This window comes from Bombus fervidus, chromosome 15 (assembly GCF_041682495.2).
Source record: "Bombus fervidus isolate BK054 chromosome 15, iyBomFerv1, whole genome shotgun sequence".
NCBI classification, from domain to species: domain Eukaryota; kingdom Metazoa; phylum Arthropoda; class Insecta; order Hymenoptera; family Apidae; genus Bombus; species Bombus fervidus.
Window position 1 is genome coordinate 942,733 of NC_091531.1, and position 15,866 is coordinate 958,598.

Genomic DNA, 15,866 nt, shown 5'->3' on the forward strand with positions numbered 1-15,866 from the left:
GGCAACCCCTCCTGAAGGCCCAAACCCTAGCATACAAACCTACCCACAATCAGCAATTGACACACTCTATTGTAAGATTCCGAACCGTTGACACTCTGTTATAACAGTCTGAACCGTTACTTTGTTGGATTCGTACATATCTAGCTTTTTGTATTGTTATTAATATTTAGTTTGTACTGTACAATCTGTTCAGTTGGACATTTGGTAAAATTTATATATTTAGTCCGAATGTTGTACCTTACTCACGAAACGTGGGAACTACGACGCGAGGAAGTTACCGGTGATCTATTAATTTCGTGATTTCTTGTGTCTCCTACGTGACACTCTCAACATGTGTCATTCGCTTTCGATATGTCTCATTCTCGCTTTCGAAGCAGCTTGAGACGAACGAGCCAAAGAAAGATAAGGCTGATTCCCGAATAATTTCTAGAATACACTTGCTTGGATAAATTTTACCATCCATCGCGGTGCGGGTCCTTACGAGCGAACATTATCCCAACACTATTATAGCTCTTCAAGAATCTAAAAATTCTCAGGAATCCTGAAAATCTCGAGTTACGAGAAACTTTCGGGAACCTGATCCGATCTCGCGAAAAATTCTCATCCCGATCCAATTCGATATTTCCGGATTCTCGTACTTATGATTGGTCTTAATTTCCACATATACTGTTAAAGAAATAATTTCGAGTAGCTTTTCTTAATATCTGAGTCGGCGGTTTCGTACCGTTTTTACTGTTTCTATAAATATACCATTTCAGTTTGAGCAAGCTCCTAACGGGCGAACGTTTTTAAAAAAAATGACGAAGCCGAAGTTCTTGAATTTTACAATCCGTTGAACAATTTATTCGTAACGAACAACAAGCAGTGTAATAAATCTCTATAACGAGCGGTCTTTAAAATCGTTGGCGGTTGCTACAAAAATTTACATCGACCGAAACTTTATCCCAGGAAAATGATAATATTGGTCATTTGTATTTTTTAATTCGCTAATCTCAAAATGATATTAAATGTTAGGTTCCTCATGACCGTCGGACTGATCAGTGGTTTCATTTTCTTGAGATAAAGCTTGGTTTCTAACAGTTTTTAATAACGGTCACGAAGGTACGTGAGATTTATGCGTTTAAAAGGATTTTAAAGATCACCAGATTTAAAGATCATCAGATAGATTGTTATGCAGGCTGCCGTGATGTATTTATAAAAATGATAGATAACCGGTCGCGCCATTATGATGCATCCTCTGCCACGGACGTGCATTTATCGACTTAGTTCGATATAGTAGTAGTAATAACTTTCTGCGAATATCTCGGAAAGTGTAAAAAGTCAATGATTAAGTTACTTAAAATGATGACCTTAACAACATATATGAAAATGAAGGTCACTATGGTCGTGGTGTCCCTTGAAGTAAATAATGTCCAAAAATATTAAGGTACAATATTAAAAAAGAATCAACAATGACCTACCTCTTTCTTTCTAATCAAAATGGTTAATAAAGAATTAGCAGAACTGAAAATGCACAATGTTCAAACGTATCACAAAATTATCCCATTACTTTCCCTAATATTTCTCAAGAATGGTCAAAACAGTACCTGACCGATCGGTTTTTCGACTATATGTCGATGCACAGTATAGACACAGTTGGGTCCTAAACACGGTATTTAATAAATCAAATTCTACTTATACATACTAATTATCGTTGATAATTATGAAATCAATAAAGAAGTCGCTATTCACAAGCCTCTGTCCCAAACGATCACATCATAAAACGTTGCAATTAAAGCTCTATAATATACAGTTGCTTACATTGATATTCAACATCATATTATTTTTGTATTACTGTATATATTTGTTAAAAAATAAATTTCACATACCGCGCGAACACGACCCATACTATTCCAGCGTGGTTCCTTTCGTTAAACTCAGTAAACTTGTAAACTGGAAACCTTAAGATCTAATTGAAATTGGTCGTATAGATAGAAAGTTAATGAATTCGTTTTGAGAAGCACTATCAAGTAGTCTGAAGAAAGTATGTACATGCGTACAGAGTTCCATTTAAAATAAAAAGTTTTTCTCCAAAAAATGTTACCAACTTTTAAATGGACTGAAAAGTGAAAAATAATTTTCATTGTATTTATACAAATTAGGTCCACTAAAAACTATGAAATAATTTCTATTTTATTTATATTTTACTTACACAAATATACAACAACGGTTAAGATTACTGATTTACATACTAACTAGTTACTAAACAACATATTAAATATATGAAATGTTTCCAAAGGCGGCGCAAAGTACTGTAAAATATTTCATAGTAATACTTAAGGGCGTAAATTATAAAATTTCAATTCGTTTGTACTCATCTTATTGAAATTCCAGCAAATGTATACTTAATTGCATTAAATTGCAACATACTATAATATAAAATCATCAAAAACACGTTTTATTAGTGGCCAAATTGAAAAACGTCGCTTGTATCCGTATTGATACAAATTATGCTGAATGTATTAATAGAGTACAGTGTACAGGTTAATGGAATTTGTTTCGACCGTTTGCGGAGAGACGCGATCGCGCGATAGCACGTCAACGAGAGTCGTAAATTTCCGTTACGATTAAATAATAGACGCCATGAGCTGATCGATCCTCTTATTTCCATCGGGATAATAGGGGGTGGTTATAAATTAGTTTATTCAAACAACTTGTTGACTAGAGTGATAAAGTATAATTAAGTTTCGATTGGTAGACGAAGTTGTTGTGTAGAGTACGCGACGTAAGCTTAGATGGTGACAGGTCAAAAAGAGTATAAAGACTGACTTTCTGTGAAAATGATTCTGCGGAGGAAAACTTGCGACGTGTGGGTCTAATGACATGGAATGAGCTTGTCACGTCCCGCGCTCCGCACGAGCCGTAACGAGAACAAGAAACCACTCTATACACAAATCTAAATAAACCTACCAATAACCGATTTGCAATTTGAAAACCTATGGTTCAATATAATATAATATAAACCCAACCAGTATAAAATAAAATAAATAGAACCAACTAATGGATTGAACGAGTCATGAACCAAACAAACAAACCAGGAAATAAGAATAACTACAGAAAGGGAAATGATTGAAACGCCAGGAATATATATATATATATAAATATATTTTAATCAATCAACGCTGCAACAACTCGGAGAGTTACATATAAGTATAAACATATATGCCAAACATGTAATAACCTAGTAAATATTAGAGTCAGTACTTCCAATACTATGCAACGAATACAATATTATCAATTTATGAAATATATGTATATATGAAATAAAAAAAAACTAATAGTCTAACGAATACATAAAACATACAATGTTATAATATTAAAGAAATAAAGGTTACATTATCAGAAATATATATATATATGTGTGCGCATTCAACATTATTAAATCAAATCAGTAATCTAAGATATATACTTAAAACTAGCCTACATTCCGATAAAGAGTTATAAAATAGGAACTACATTATGAAACATGCATGTCTATATATAAAATATATATATAAATAATCTATATTCTAAACTAAAACCACTACTAATAATCTATAAAAGAAATAGAACACACAACGTAACACTTGGGACTAAGTAACAACTTGTCGATAGGCCAAACGTTCAAAATAATTAACACCGCAATGACTTGAAGATTTGCATACAGAAATTCTACCATCAAACACAAATATGTAAAAACACATTAAACACACAATAATTTGGAAATAAAACCTTCAATGCTATGTTGTCACAATACAAGATATATATATGTATATATGAAATCAAATAATTGACACATAACCTCAAATACACAACACTACATCGCTAAAGAATCTAAATGAAAATCACACTGCCAGAAATATATACATATATATGTGCGCGTGTGTGTGTTCTATCTTATTAAATGAAGTTAATATAAAATAAATAATTAACATTTCACTTGGTATAAATACTACACTTCCAGAAGAAATATGTATATATACATATGTATATATAAATATGTGTGTGTATGAGTGTGTTTTATATTATCGAACACTCTATAAAATAAACTACTCAAAACAATAAATAACGCTATCGAAGAATTACGAAACATTAGTCATATTAAAATCACACACAATATAAATATATATATACATATATATATATATATATATATATATATATATATATATATATGTATATTCACACGAACAATACTATTGTCACTTTAAAGTAATAATAACAATATTAATAAACAAATGTTCTAATTGCGGTAGAATAAGGAAAAACAAGCGACAGAAAATTACTTCGATATCAAACAAAACTAAAGACCCGCCACAATAACCTCACTGATGACATTTATGAGCGACCATGTTAGATTTACACGCGACACAATAACACGCGTTATGGCGACAGGAATATTAGGGATTAATGGAAATTAGGCGCAAAAAACAAATCATGAAAACACATTATTCTTTAATAAATTCTATGCGCAACTACATTGTCAAATATAAATGTAAAAATATATATATATATATATTTAACTAAAAAAAGGGGACATATAAAATTAAATACACATATATTTAACAAACATAAACAAAAAAGTTAACCTCAACAAAAATGGGGGAAATATAAAATTAAATACACATATATTTAACAAAAAGGGATAACCTTACAATGGATATATATATATATATATATATATATAACAAAAAAAAATATAATAAGGAACCTACGATTATCAAAGAACGAACCAACGAAAATAAAGCAGTTACACCAAATCAAAATCGAAGCAAGGAGTTCCAGGACAAAGTTCACTGAACTCACGCATACACCAGTAACGCACAACAGGGGAAATCCCCTTTCTCCCAGAAGCATGGTGACGAAGATGTGCCTCCAGAACCTCTCCGGGAATTTCATTTACAAAACGAACTTTTACACAACGACTTCAACCAGAGGGGGCTCCCACTCCAATACGACGGTCTCTGCATCGAAGAAACTCTCGTCAACAGTAACAAAATTGTCAAAACTCAACTCTGACGGAAAATCCACGGCCTCGGCATGAATGTCGAAAATTTCCTCTGACCACTCTGGTACTTGTGGTTCATCACAGCGCCGCATGCGTTTGATGGGTCTTTTCGAGTCGCCCATGGGTTCTTCGGAATCCCTCTTTCGCTTGCGCTGAAACAACACAATATAGTTTAAATAGAACGAAACAGAACGAATCAAGCGGATTAAAAACAAGACAAAATACGCACCAGAGAAGTCTGGGTATGAACCCCTGATGGAAATGCCTCCACAAACATTGTTCAAACGTCGATCACCGAAGCCTAGAGAAATAACAAAAAAAAAAAAAAGAAAAGGAAAAAGGATCAAAATCACGAAAACAACCATAATATGCAAATATCCATCTAAACCAAACTTACGCAAACTAACTCGAAGGAGGAGGCCCTTGTTGTGGGAGAGCAGCGGATCGCGCGTGTTGCCCGAGCAAACATCGAAATGATAATGATGCTGCAGCCGTCAGCCCTTGCACGCGCCGAAGAAACACAGGTAATTCCCACGGTACAAACGTGGAAGCTTCTCGAAAAGACTAGACCAGCATGGAACGGTTGCCCTTGCACGTGCCGAAGAAACAGAGGTAAATCCCACGGTTCAAACGTAGAAGTTTCTCGAAAAAGATTAGACCAGCATGGCACGCTCCAAGTCTCCCAGACGCTAGCTCAGCAGAAACACTAGACCGATGGGAACCAAGTCGAGATATGGAACTTACATTCTCTCACGTACGATTTCTGAAAGCCTAAACTGCAAAATCCCGATTCCCACGGAAGGGTACCCCCAGTGGACCACCACCACCACCACCACCACCTCGTGGGGATGGCATTATAAATAAGCGTAGTAACATAGAGCAGCGTTGATTTTTATAAAAGTCCATTGTTATAAAAGTGCATTACTATAAAAGTTCTTTATTATTAAAGTGCTCATTTTTATAAAAAGGTCGATTATTATAAAAGTGTTCATTCTTATTAAAGCGCATTGTTATAAAAGTTCATTTTTTTATAAAAGTCCATTACTATAAAAGTTCATTTTTATATAAAAGTTCATTATTATAAAAGTCCATTATTATAAAAGTTCATTATTATAAAAGTCCATTATTATAAAAGTTCATTTTTATAAAAGTCCATTATTATAAAAGTTCATTTTTATAAAAGTTCTTTATTATTAAAGTGTTCGTCATTATTAAAGTCCATTATTATAAAAGTGTTCATATTATTATTAAAGCCGATTATTATAAAAGTGTTCATTCTTATTAAAGCGCATTATTATAAAAGTTCATATTCTTATTAAAGTATCCATTATTATTTTTGCGTTTCGGCGGTTTTTAGTTGTTCAAAAAAAAAGAGAGAAGAGTCGTGACTAAGAAAAAATTATTTTTGAAGTTCACATTCCATCTCTTAGACACAAAGAAAAAACACATTGTAATTGCGGTATTAATCCGGTTAGTAATTTGTAAACCGTGTATCGAAATAAATAAATAAAGTAAAAGTTTGATAATAAATTATATCCGAGTTCGAGAAATAAACCCAGAAATAAAAACACCGACGACCATCAGAGCAGACGAAGTAATGGCACCCGACAGCACTTGTTTCTCAAGGTAAGAAAATTAATTCTAAAAATTTCCTTCTTCTCTGATAATTTCGTTGCACTCGAGAATTACCTATCATCGATCTCGTTTTATTTTCGTGAACGGTTTGAAGGTAAAATCACTATTTTAAACTTTAAACAAAGGGGTTGTTCGCTGTGTTGGCTTGTGCAAACGGTGTTTTCAGCTACTGAAACACCCACTGATCTTCGCATTCCTCCTCCCATTGTTGGCAAAATATTGCCCGTCTTTGGGCAAGGCTTGCGAAATCACACAAGTTCCACATAGAGAGGATCGTTAGAATCATCCTGGATAATCAAACCCAAAGGCAAGAAAATCGTGGCAATAGAATCCATCGTAGCAAATGAACTGAGCTTTGGTTCTAACAACAAACTATTATAGCGAAATTAAAAGAGAAGAAGAAGGCAAACGTAAAAAAAAATAATTTCATATCAAGCAACGAAAAATCTGACATTCAAATATTGTACCCAGCTTTAATCCTCTCCCGTGCTAGTATCCCTGCACATAGCAGGTTAGCCGAAAAGTGGAATCGGTTTTGCCAGTAGCACTAAACTCTAGTCGACGCTACCCGTAACGTTTGAAATAAATAAAAATTTGAAATAGTCCTTAGACTATTTCTGGTGGCAGCAACTACCGTATTAATCAGAAATCCAAATAAATAATTCATACACAATAATATCATTTCAATATTTCCCTTCCGAATAAACTCTAAATCAAAAGAAAAAATTTTTACAAAATTTCAATCTCAACTTGACTTAAAACAAATAAATACGTAACAAGCTGATTTGTTAAGGAGAAGTTTTCGTTAGGAGAGTGAGGGAAATAGACTTAGCTGTCAATTGGCTGATTTTCTAGGTTGATGGGTGAGGAAGAGTGCTAATCGCCCCCGAGAGAGAGTTGCTAGCGGGAAGCATCATACGTGAGGAAAACCATCTTTCCCGTGTCAACCCGTAGTAAACATTAAACCTTAGAAAAGAGTTTAATGGAAAGATACTTGTTTGGCCTGAAGGACCAAGCTATGAAAGCTATGAAAATGCCAAGATTTATAGTGGGTCCTTAAGACTATTGAGCGTACACAATAATGATGTGTAGACATTTCGCTGCCATCTTGCCCGCGGTGTATGGCTTGGCCTAGGTAGAGTGTCGTCAGATGTAACACAATTATATATACATATACCACATTTGTAACTAATTTAGAATACAATCGTTAGTACACTATGAAGTACACAGTATACAAATTATTATTTTCGTATCTGGGATTTAAATTTGGAGCGATTTGTTGTTTTGACGCCATCAAAAGAGATGGCGTTAGTATACAGTAGATTAGGGAAAACAAATTCTGGCCGTAATTCTAATCGTAAAATAAAAGCGGGAGGCGCGGAGCAGGTGCCAGGAGCATGGAACAAGTGCGAACGAGGAAATCAGTTGCAAGAATTGTAGAACAACGTGAAGATGTTTATGTCTAGCGAAAGTGGTAAAATTTTGATAGCTCCTTTTTTTTTTAATTTTGTTTATTGTACGCGTTCATTAAGAAAATAAATAAAGCTACAGCACGTATATTTTACTATTTTTATAAAAAACATAGTTTGCTGCGATACATACGAATACATTCATATATTCTATATGTATATTTTATTCATTTTAGACACAATATCAATTATTATTATATTAATACAATTCTTCGTCAGCACTATGCTCGATGTGTTGATTCTGTCAAGACACTTTTCTATTATCACTAACAAAATAGTTTGCAAAATTATTACTACAACGTTCATAACATTTCGTAATTGGTGCTAATATACATATTTATAATAAATTTACGTACAGATTATTACAATTATTTTACAATTATTTATGTGATTTGTATCAATTTGGGTACCTTTAGAAATTAGAGGTTTTCAGGCCGCAATCGTAACAATTTAATTTTAATTTCAATTAACTGTTCGAAGCGTATCGTGGAGTCGCTACCAATAAACCAAACAAAGAATTTAAACCATACGAGCAATAGCGGCCCGTATCGTAACAATTTTAAACTTTATTTAAAGAAAAACTTAACAAAGGGACGAAACTTGATCTAGTCGTAAGATTGCGATATGCCAGGCGCGGCTATAAGTTCGGCTCATGAGTATGTACTTAACACGGGTTAAATCGTGACGTCAGATCGCGACAGGAGCCGCGCACGAACCAAGCGCGGAACGTAAAACGAAAAGCAGCGGTGATTCGAGTGCTCGTGGCTCATGGTATCGATTGTTAAAATTGAGTTAACTACGTATAAGCGAAGGCGAGGCACGTACTTGGTACTCTTCTGAATTTTCAGATAACTAATTGATCAACAATAACGTGAGCCGAGCGCTCTTCTTCCATTGATTCCTTTGAATGTTCCGGAAGTTGATTACATAACCTTTTTGCTCCCACCTACCGAAAAACTAATAATATCAAAATATACCGTTTGGAGCTATTCCACTTTTGTTTGAAACAATTTGCGATATAATTAATAGAAGAGAGGAAACGAGAGTGTTCACGCCCGTAGTTCTAAATGTTTCACGGTACAGATGCTGTCATTCGAAACTTGAGACAATGATCTTGGGCTCGAGGCGACGACCGGTCGCCGAGTGTAGCCACGGTCACGGGATGAACGTTCCACCTAACAGAGATATGAAGTTACATAGCTTTCCTTTAAAGAATTGGCCGTACCGACACTTGACAATGAAACATTCCAGCGGCCACACACAGACTCCATTCTTTGGGTAAGATGATCGCCAGATACCGACGCATCATTCGCAGTTTATGTTCGGATAGCCTGAGGAACCGTTACAAATCTTAGGATCTGGTTAATTAAAGTCCTTCAGATTGGCAAACAGTCTTTATTATATCAGCCCGTATATCTGTCACCTATTGCGGCAAGATACGGGAGATCTGCTTTCCTCACGTACGACGCTTCCCGCTAGGAACTCTCTCTCAAGAGCGACTAGCATCCTTTTCTAACCGCCAACATGGAGATTAACCAATTAACAGCAACGTCTATTTCCCTCACCCTCCGAGCGGAGGTTTTCTTTGACGAATCCGATGACCTCGTGCCCTTAGGCACATCCCACCATAGTTTTCCTCTGCAGCGTCGTTGCGACGGAAAGTCATTCCTTTTCTTACAGTCTCATTAGTTAGATACCTAGTGTGTTTGTACGATCAGTGAATAATCTACGTCTTAGCAAAGAGTTAATCAAGCGATCCTTGTATCACGAGGAGTAAGTCGAGTTCGACTTAAACTTTGAAGTAAAGTAGATCAGTTATCCCGTGGGCCGTGGATTCGCTATACCGACTCCACGATCATTGTCATTATCGTTCGAGTATTGAGACCGGTAGTTTATCTTGTATTTGTGACAATAAAAGATATCATCGATTGTACACCGACGATGAGCGACCCTGGCGCAGATTCTTTACACGCCCCAAACCCAAGTGTTAACGCCAACCCGACATATACAAGAACCAGTAAAATTAAGGATTGACCTATTTGGTTGAAACTTAGCATATACAAGAACCTATAAAATTAAGGATCTGTTCTATTTGGTTGGAACTTAGTATATACAAGAACCTATAAAATTAAGAATCTGTTCTATTTGGTTGGAACTTAGCATATACAGGCACCTACGTATTTAAGCTTCCAGTTAAGGATCTGCCTTATTTGTTTGCACACTAGCATAGATAAAAACATATGGAGTTTGTAAACCCACGCTACACGAACTTATTTCATTGTACGGTTCTACGGAAAAGTTCATATTTCCTATTCTAACCGAGATTGACAAGTATAAAAACGGCAACATTGTGCAATAATGAAACTAATTGTAGGTTGACTAGGAAAGAGGAATTAATTGTTTACTACATTTTTGGGCGATGACACATATAAAGCAATGTTAGAAATAGTACAAAATATCAAAATATAATAATTTATTAAAAAAAAAAACCAAAGAAAATAAATAAATTTCTGTCGTTGAGGAAATCCCAACTGCTTTTCGTCCTTCCTCTTGGCTCTTGAGATTTGTGGCCTTCTTTATTGATGTCTTCTTGGGCGCAGATCTTCCCCAACTTTAATGGAAAACTCTTCTTCGGAAACATCGAAGGAATTAATTCTTCAGAAACTGTGGAATTCCGATCACGATTGTTTTGTTGGCTGACTTTATAGTGATAGATAGCATTATCTTACAAATAAGAGAGTTTTCGAGGTCAGCTGGAAACCGCGCCCTAGCCTTTGTCACGACTGGTACACTTCAAAACCGATGGGCTGATAACGAAGATAAAGAAGTGGCGACACTCGGCGACAATGTTTATCGCCGAAGCGAAGTGCCTGATGAGCCATCAATATCCCAACGGTCCTTCCGCCGAATGCTCGAGAAGAAGGCGTGCGTGGCAACGGTCGCGGACGCCTAACAAACGCGTGGATAGTGGGGATATTGAGGCGTGACGAAGGAAAAAGAGCCGGATTCGATCGAAAGTCGAGTTGTAAGAGCGTCAGTCTTGGAAAGTCACGGCTGGAGTTCGAAAGTAAACTGTCATTAGTGTAAACAAGGTGTTAACAAATAAATTCTCTCTTTTTTTATTTTCATCTTCGATTTCTTTTTTTTATTTTACGTGACATTTTTGACGATCCTGCCAGGATAGTGAAAAGCGTTTGTTGGCAAACCAAAAGACATTCATCATCTACGAAAGGTGGAATTATTTAGGACTACGGTCATCCGCAACAACGAAGTAACTATCACGAACCAAGTGGAGTGACAATAAAAGGTAAACCGGATTCCTTTGTACGTTACAGTGAAAGAAAGCCTTGTTTCAGTAGCCAAGACTCGTCTTCGTCCGAAAGTAGCAAAATCAGCGTAATAATGCCTAAGACAAACGAACCTCAAACCTCTACCTCAACTAACCGAATGTTACGAGCAATATTAGACAGTATCCAAAAACCAAAAACAGAATGAGAATATTGCCCGTTTACGAGAGGATATGTAACGTTTGTCTATGCAAAGTGACGAAGAGAATAGACACAGGGCAGCAGAAATCGAGAGTCTTGGAAAACCGTCGCAGAGCTGCGGACCGAATTCGGATCCCTTGCGACCGACGCCTTTGCTTCCATTATTACCGAAGTCAATGAAAGTGCATCAACAGCAATCAATCGTGCCGGGAATATGGCAAGAGCACGCAAACTGTCAGGGTTAGCAGCTCAAGTGACTTCGGACGAATACCAAGAACAATTACGAAAATTGAGCCAAGGGCGCAAGGAAACAGTGCAAAGTTTCAATATTCGCTTTAGAAGAATACCCAACCGTTTGCTGAACGCAGTAACCAACGATTATCCACAACCACTAACACGCAAGAACATTTCCAAAGAAATCACAAAGACTTGAAATCACCTGACTTATGGAGAAAACAGAGTTCAAACAATCTATCTGGAAGGCAAACCAACTAAAGTATGCTTCATCAACATTGGTGAGCAAAACATTGAAATTTCTAACAATATACAAAATTCTCATGATGTTTCCGACATATCAAAACTAAAAAGCCTAGTGAGAATCCGTGAATCCATCGAAAAGATTATTCTTCACTACATTGACATCTTTAATTTAGAAACCGATCTTTTGCCCTGTACTAATTTAACTCAGTACACAATTTCGTTAACCAAAGACAAGATTATTATCACACGATCGTATCGACCACCGGCATATCATCGAGACGAGATTTTGCGACAAACAGAAGATATGTTGAAGAAAAATATTATAGAGGAATCCGAATCTCCTTATAACTCTCCGGTATGGGTAATTCCGAAAAAAATTAGACGCCTCAGGAAAACAGAAATGGAGGATAGTTATTGACTTTAGGAAACTAAACGAACTCACAGAACAAGACGCTTACCCTTTACCTGATATAGACGACATTTTAACACAATTAGGAAACACAACTATGCGCTCGTCGATACATTGTATGTTTATCGTCGGGCAGATAAGACGATCCGTCTACGATGCTGGAGGACCGCGAGCGACGGTTAGAAATACGATCTATACTACCGGCCAATTAATCCTCAGAAAGTTGGTTATTTTCTTGAGTTTCAACTCTGTGCCCTCATTTATTAGACTAGAAGCTAACGGATCTATGGAGTTCTTAATATTAATTACGCTTTTAAGGGTGCCGAGCTTTACTAGATGTTCAAAACTTGGAAACCCCTTTTTTTTCCACGATGCGATCGAGGCGCTGAGGCGACACACCGGGCCTCCTCGCGCACAACATTCTGTCCGTAAATGGTGCGGCGTGCTGCCATGTCACGTCGCGTCCTCTTCCAGGGGCCGTCCGGATCCCCAACCGGACTGCTTGGTGGCTCCCGGGTGCTGAAGGTCCAGCACCTAATTTCGGTCCCCGTCGGAGGCCGCGACGGCCCTCGCGGGCCTCGTGTGGGCGCGTCCACGGGCACCGCCGCGCCCTCGTCGGCCGATCCTATCGGGATGGGAAACCCGTTCCCTCACTCGCTCCACAGCCTCCTTCCGCAGCATAACTAGCTCGCAGAAGGAGGCTACGGCCTTCCTGCCCCTCTCGCTCGTCAGCAATGCTTCAAAAATCGCTGGCGACGAGAGGTCATATCCTATTTTCCTGGTGAAGGAGTGTCGCGGCGGTGCCCACGCCGAGCAATGTTCCAGCGTGTGCTGCGCCGAGTCCACACTTGCGTCGTAGTGATGGCAACGCGCTATCGCCTCTTTTCCGATTCGGCGCAGATACTCCCCGAAGCACCCGTATCCCGTGAGCACCTGCGTCACCCTCTAGGCCAGGGGAGGTGCGTCTCCGTCCAACCAAACGTCCCAGTATGGGAGGATGGCCCCGAGGACCCTTAGCCCCGGCGCGCCCGTTCTTGTGTCGAGGCCGGCGCACCATCTGTCGAGCAGCTCTCGCCGAGCACGCCCCTCCGCGACCGCGTCCACCGCGCCGACTCCGTCCAGCAGACCCCGAGTGCGGAGATAAATCTTGCGACACCTTAGAGCCTGCAGCTCGAACGGCGGAAGCCCAGCGAGCACCGCCGCTGTCGCCGCCAAAATGGTGCGAAAACTCCAAGCTATTCTGATGGCCACCGCCCTGTGCAGCCTCCTGATCGCTCGGAGATTGCGACTGTTGGCCACCAGGTCCTCTGCCCAGATCGGAGCTCCGAACAGGAGCTTTACTCGCACCACGCCGGCGTACAGCCTACGCACTCTGACACCGGGCCCGCCTAGCCGAGGCAGCAAACGTCCTAAGGCGTTCGCCGTCGCCTCCACCGACAGTATTAGACGCTCGAAGTGAGCGCCGAATGACCAGTATCTGTCGAGGGTCAGACCCAAATATCTCATACTGGTACCGACCCCGATCTCTGCCTCCACCAACCACAGGCGATAGTCCGCCGGAGGCGTCCCGTAATATGCCTTCCGGCAGAGCCACATCGCCTCCGACTTCTCGGGGGATATCCGATATTATATTTATCTATTCTATATTTCAAAACTGTAAATGCACTAATATATATTATAAACGGGTGTAGACCTGCAGCTTCTTCTGGCGTGAATATCTTGTGCTATAATAGGGTAAAACCTAGCGCGCCGAATTTAACTGCGCAACAGCGTGGCAACGAACAAAAGTTTATTTAACAATTTATTGATTAAATATCAAAATTATTAATCAGTAATAATTGCGATCGTTTTCAAATTTCGTATTTACTTTCGTTATCGTAGGAAGAAACACTGTCAAGGCATAAATCGATCGCTTTCTAATATTATAAACTCCAATCAAATTAATGTTTATCAGTATTCATTAATGGCAACTTATGTTATTGGATAACAAACAAATCGTAGATTGTCACGTAAAATTCGAGTAGATAAATAGGTTATTCAGTAACCCAAGAAGCTAAAATCGTTGAATCGTAAAATGGCTAGAACCGTCACGCTGAGCACAGAATCTAAGTAAATTTCATTAAAGCGTAAATTTTTGTTAAAAATTAAAAAATTTTTTAAATTAAAAAATTCAATCTATTATAATTCAGTCTTAAATATAAATTATTGTTCACGTTAATTTTTCTCCGTGTGTATTTCTTCATTTAAACGACGAGTTAGCTTTTTGAATTGTTTGAAGTTAAAATGCGAGCAGAGTGCTGAAGCACTTTATCTGCTGTAACCTCGCCAAGTTCTCCAAAATTTTGGACAATTCACACAATACGTCAATACATAAATGCAACCCTATTTTTCCTAGGCTTTATCCTAGGCGTGGTTTTATTTACTTGTGACTCAACTCGTTGGTCAGACGGTACAGTATAGTCTGTACAGTGCAGTACTATCAGCTATCAACATTTCATGATATCCACTTTCCAATTTTGTTTTTTGTAAATATGTAAGAAACGATAGTATCATAATAGTAGTTAAAAGTAATTAAAGAAAGTACTGCTTGAAAGTGATGCTGAAAAAGTATAGGATGGTACTAAAACATATGTGAATTATCAAAAGATATGTTACAAATTTGAAAAATACATTTTACATGTTATTTATTTGAAATCAGTACTTTAACATATTTCGATTAACGTTAGCAAATATACGAAATAATGATGATAGAATCATCAGCATGGAATTCGAAAAAGGACGAGACCATATACAAAGCTGCAGGTTCTACACATTTACGAAAATATGGACAGTTTTTTGAGAATTTAGCTAAGCAAACATGGAAAAAAGATTCTACATTGGAATATTTTATGGAAGGTCCTCTTCGGCTAGTATACAAACCTGTTGAGAATATCAGCTTGATAAATTTAATAGAAATGGAAAATAAATATTTATCAAAGCTACTTGCTGTAGTTGCTGGTACCTGCAGAGAAATTGGGCTTCTTGTAATGATCTATACTCAAAAAATGCCTCTGTACAAAAGCTTTTATTGTATTTTTTTTAATTTTACATCGTTCCTACATATTGTAAAACAACAAATTTTACATTATTCCTACATATCATATATAAAACAAATTTTACATTATTCCAACATATTGTATTGGTTTGGCAATTAAACGATTACAGATTTTGTCATTACCACCGAATGATGGTGGTATTCGCAATCACTTAGTTGCCAACCCAATAAAACAAATTTTATATTTACATTTCATTGAAAATCTGGACACTTATAACCCCAATCGACTTGGAGTTTTACGATAAGGAGCAGGTGTACCCGGTTC

General features: G+C 37.6%; 1 long non-coding RNA gene across 1 annotated transcript in view; it reads left to right on the forward strand.

Moving 5' to 3' along the window:
- LOC141445894 (uncharacterized) overlaps positions 1 to 15,866 on the forward strand; it is a 253,960-nt gene that overhangs the window by 98,666 nt on the left and 139,428 nt on the right. The gene's annotated exons all lie outside the window — the stretch shown is intronic.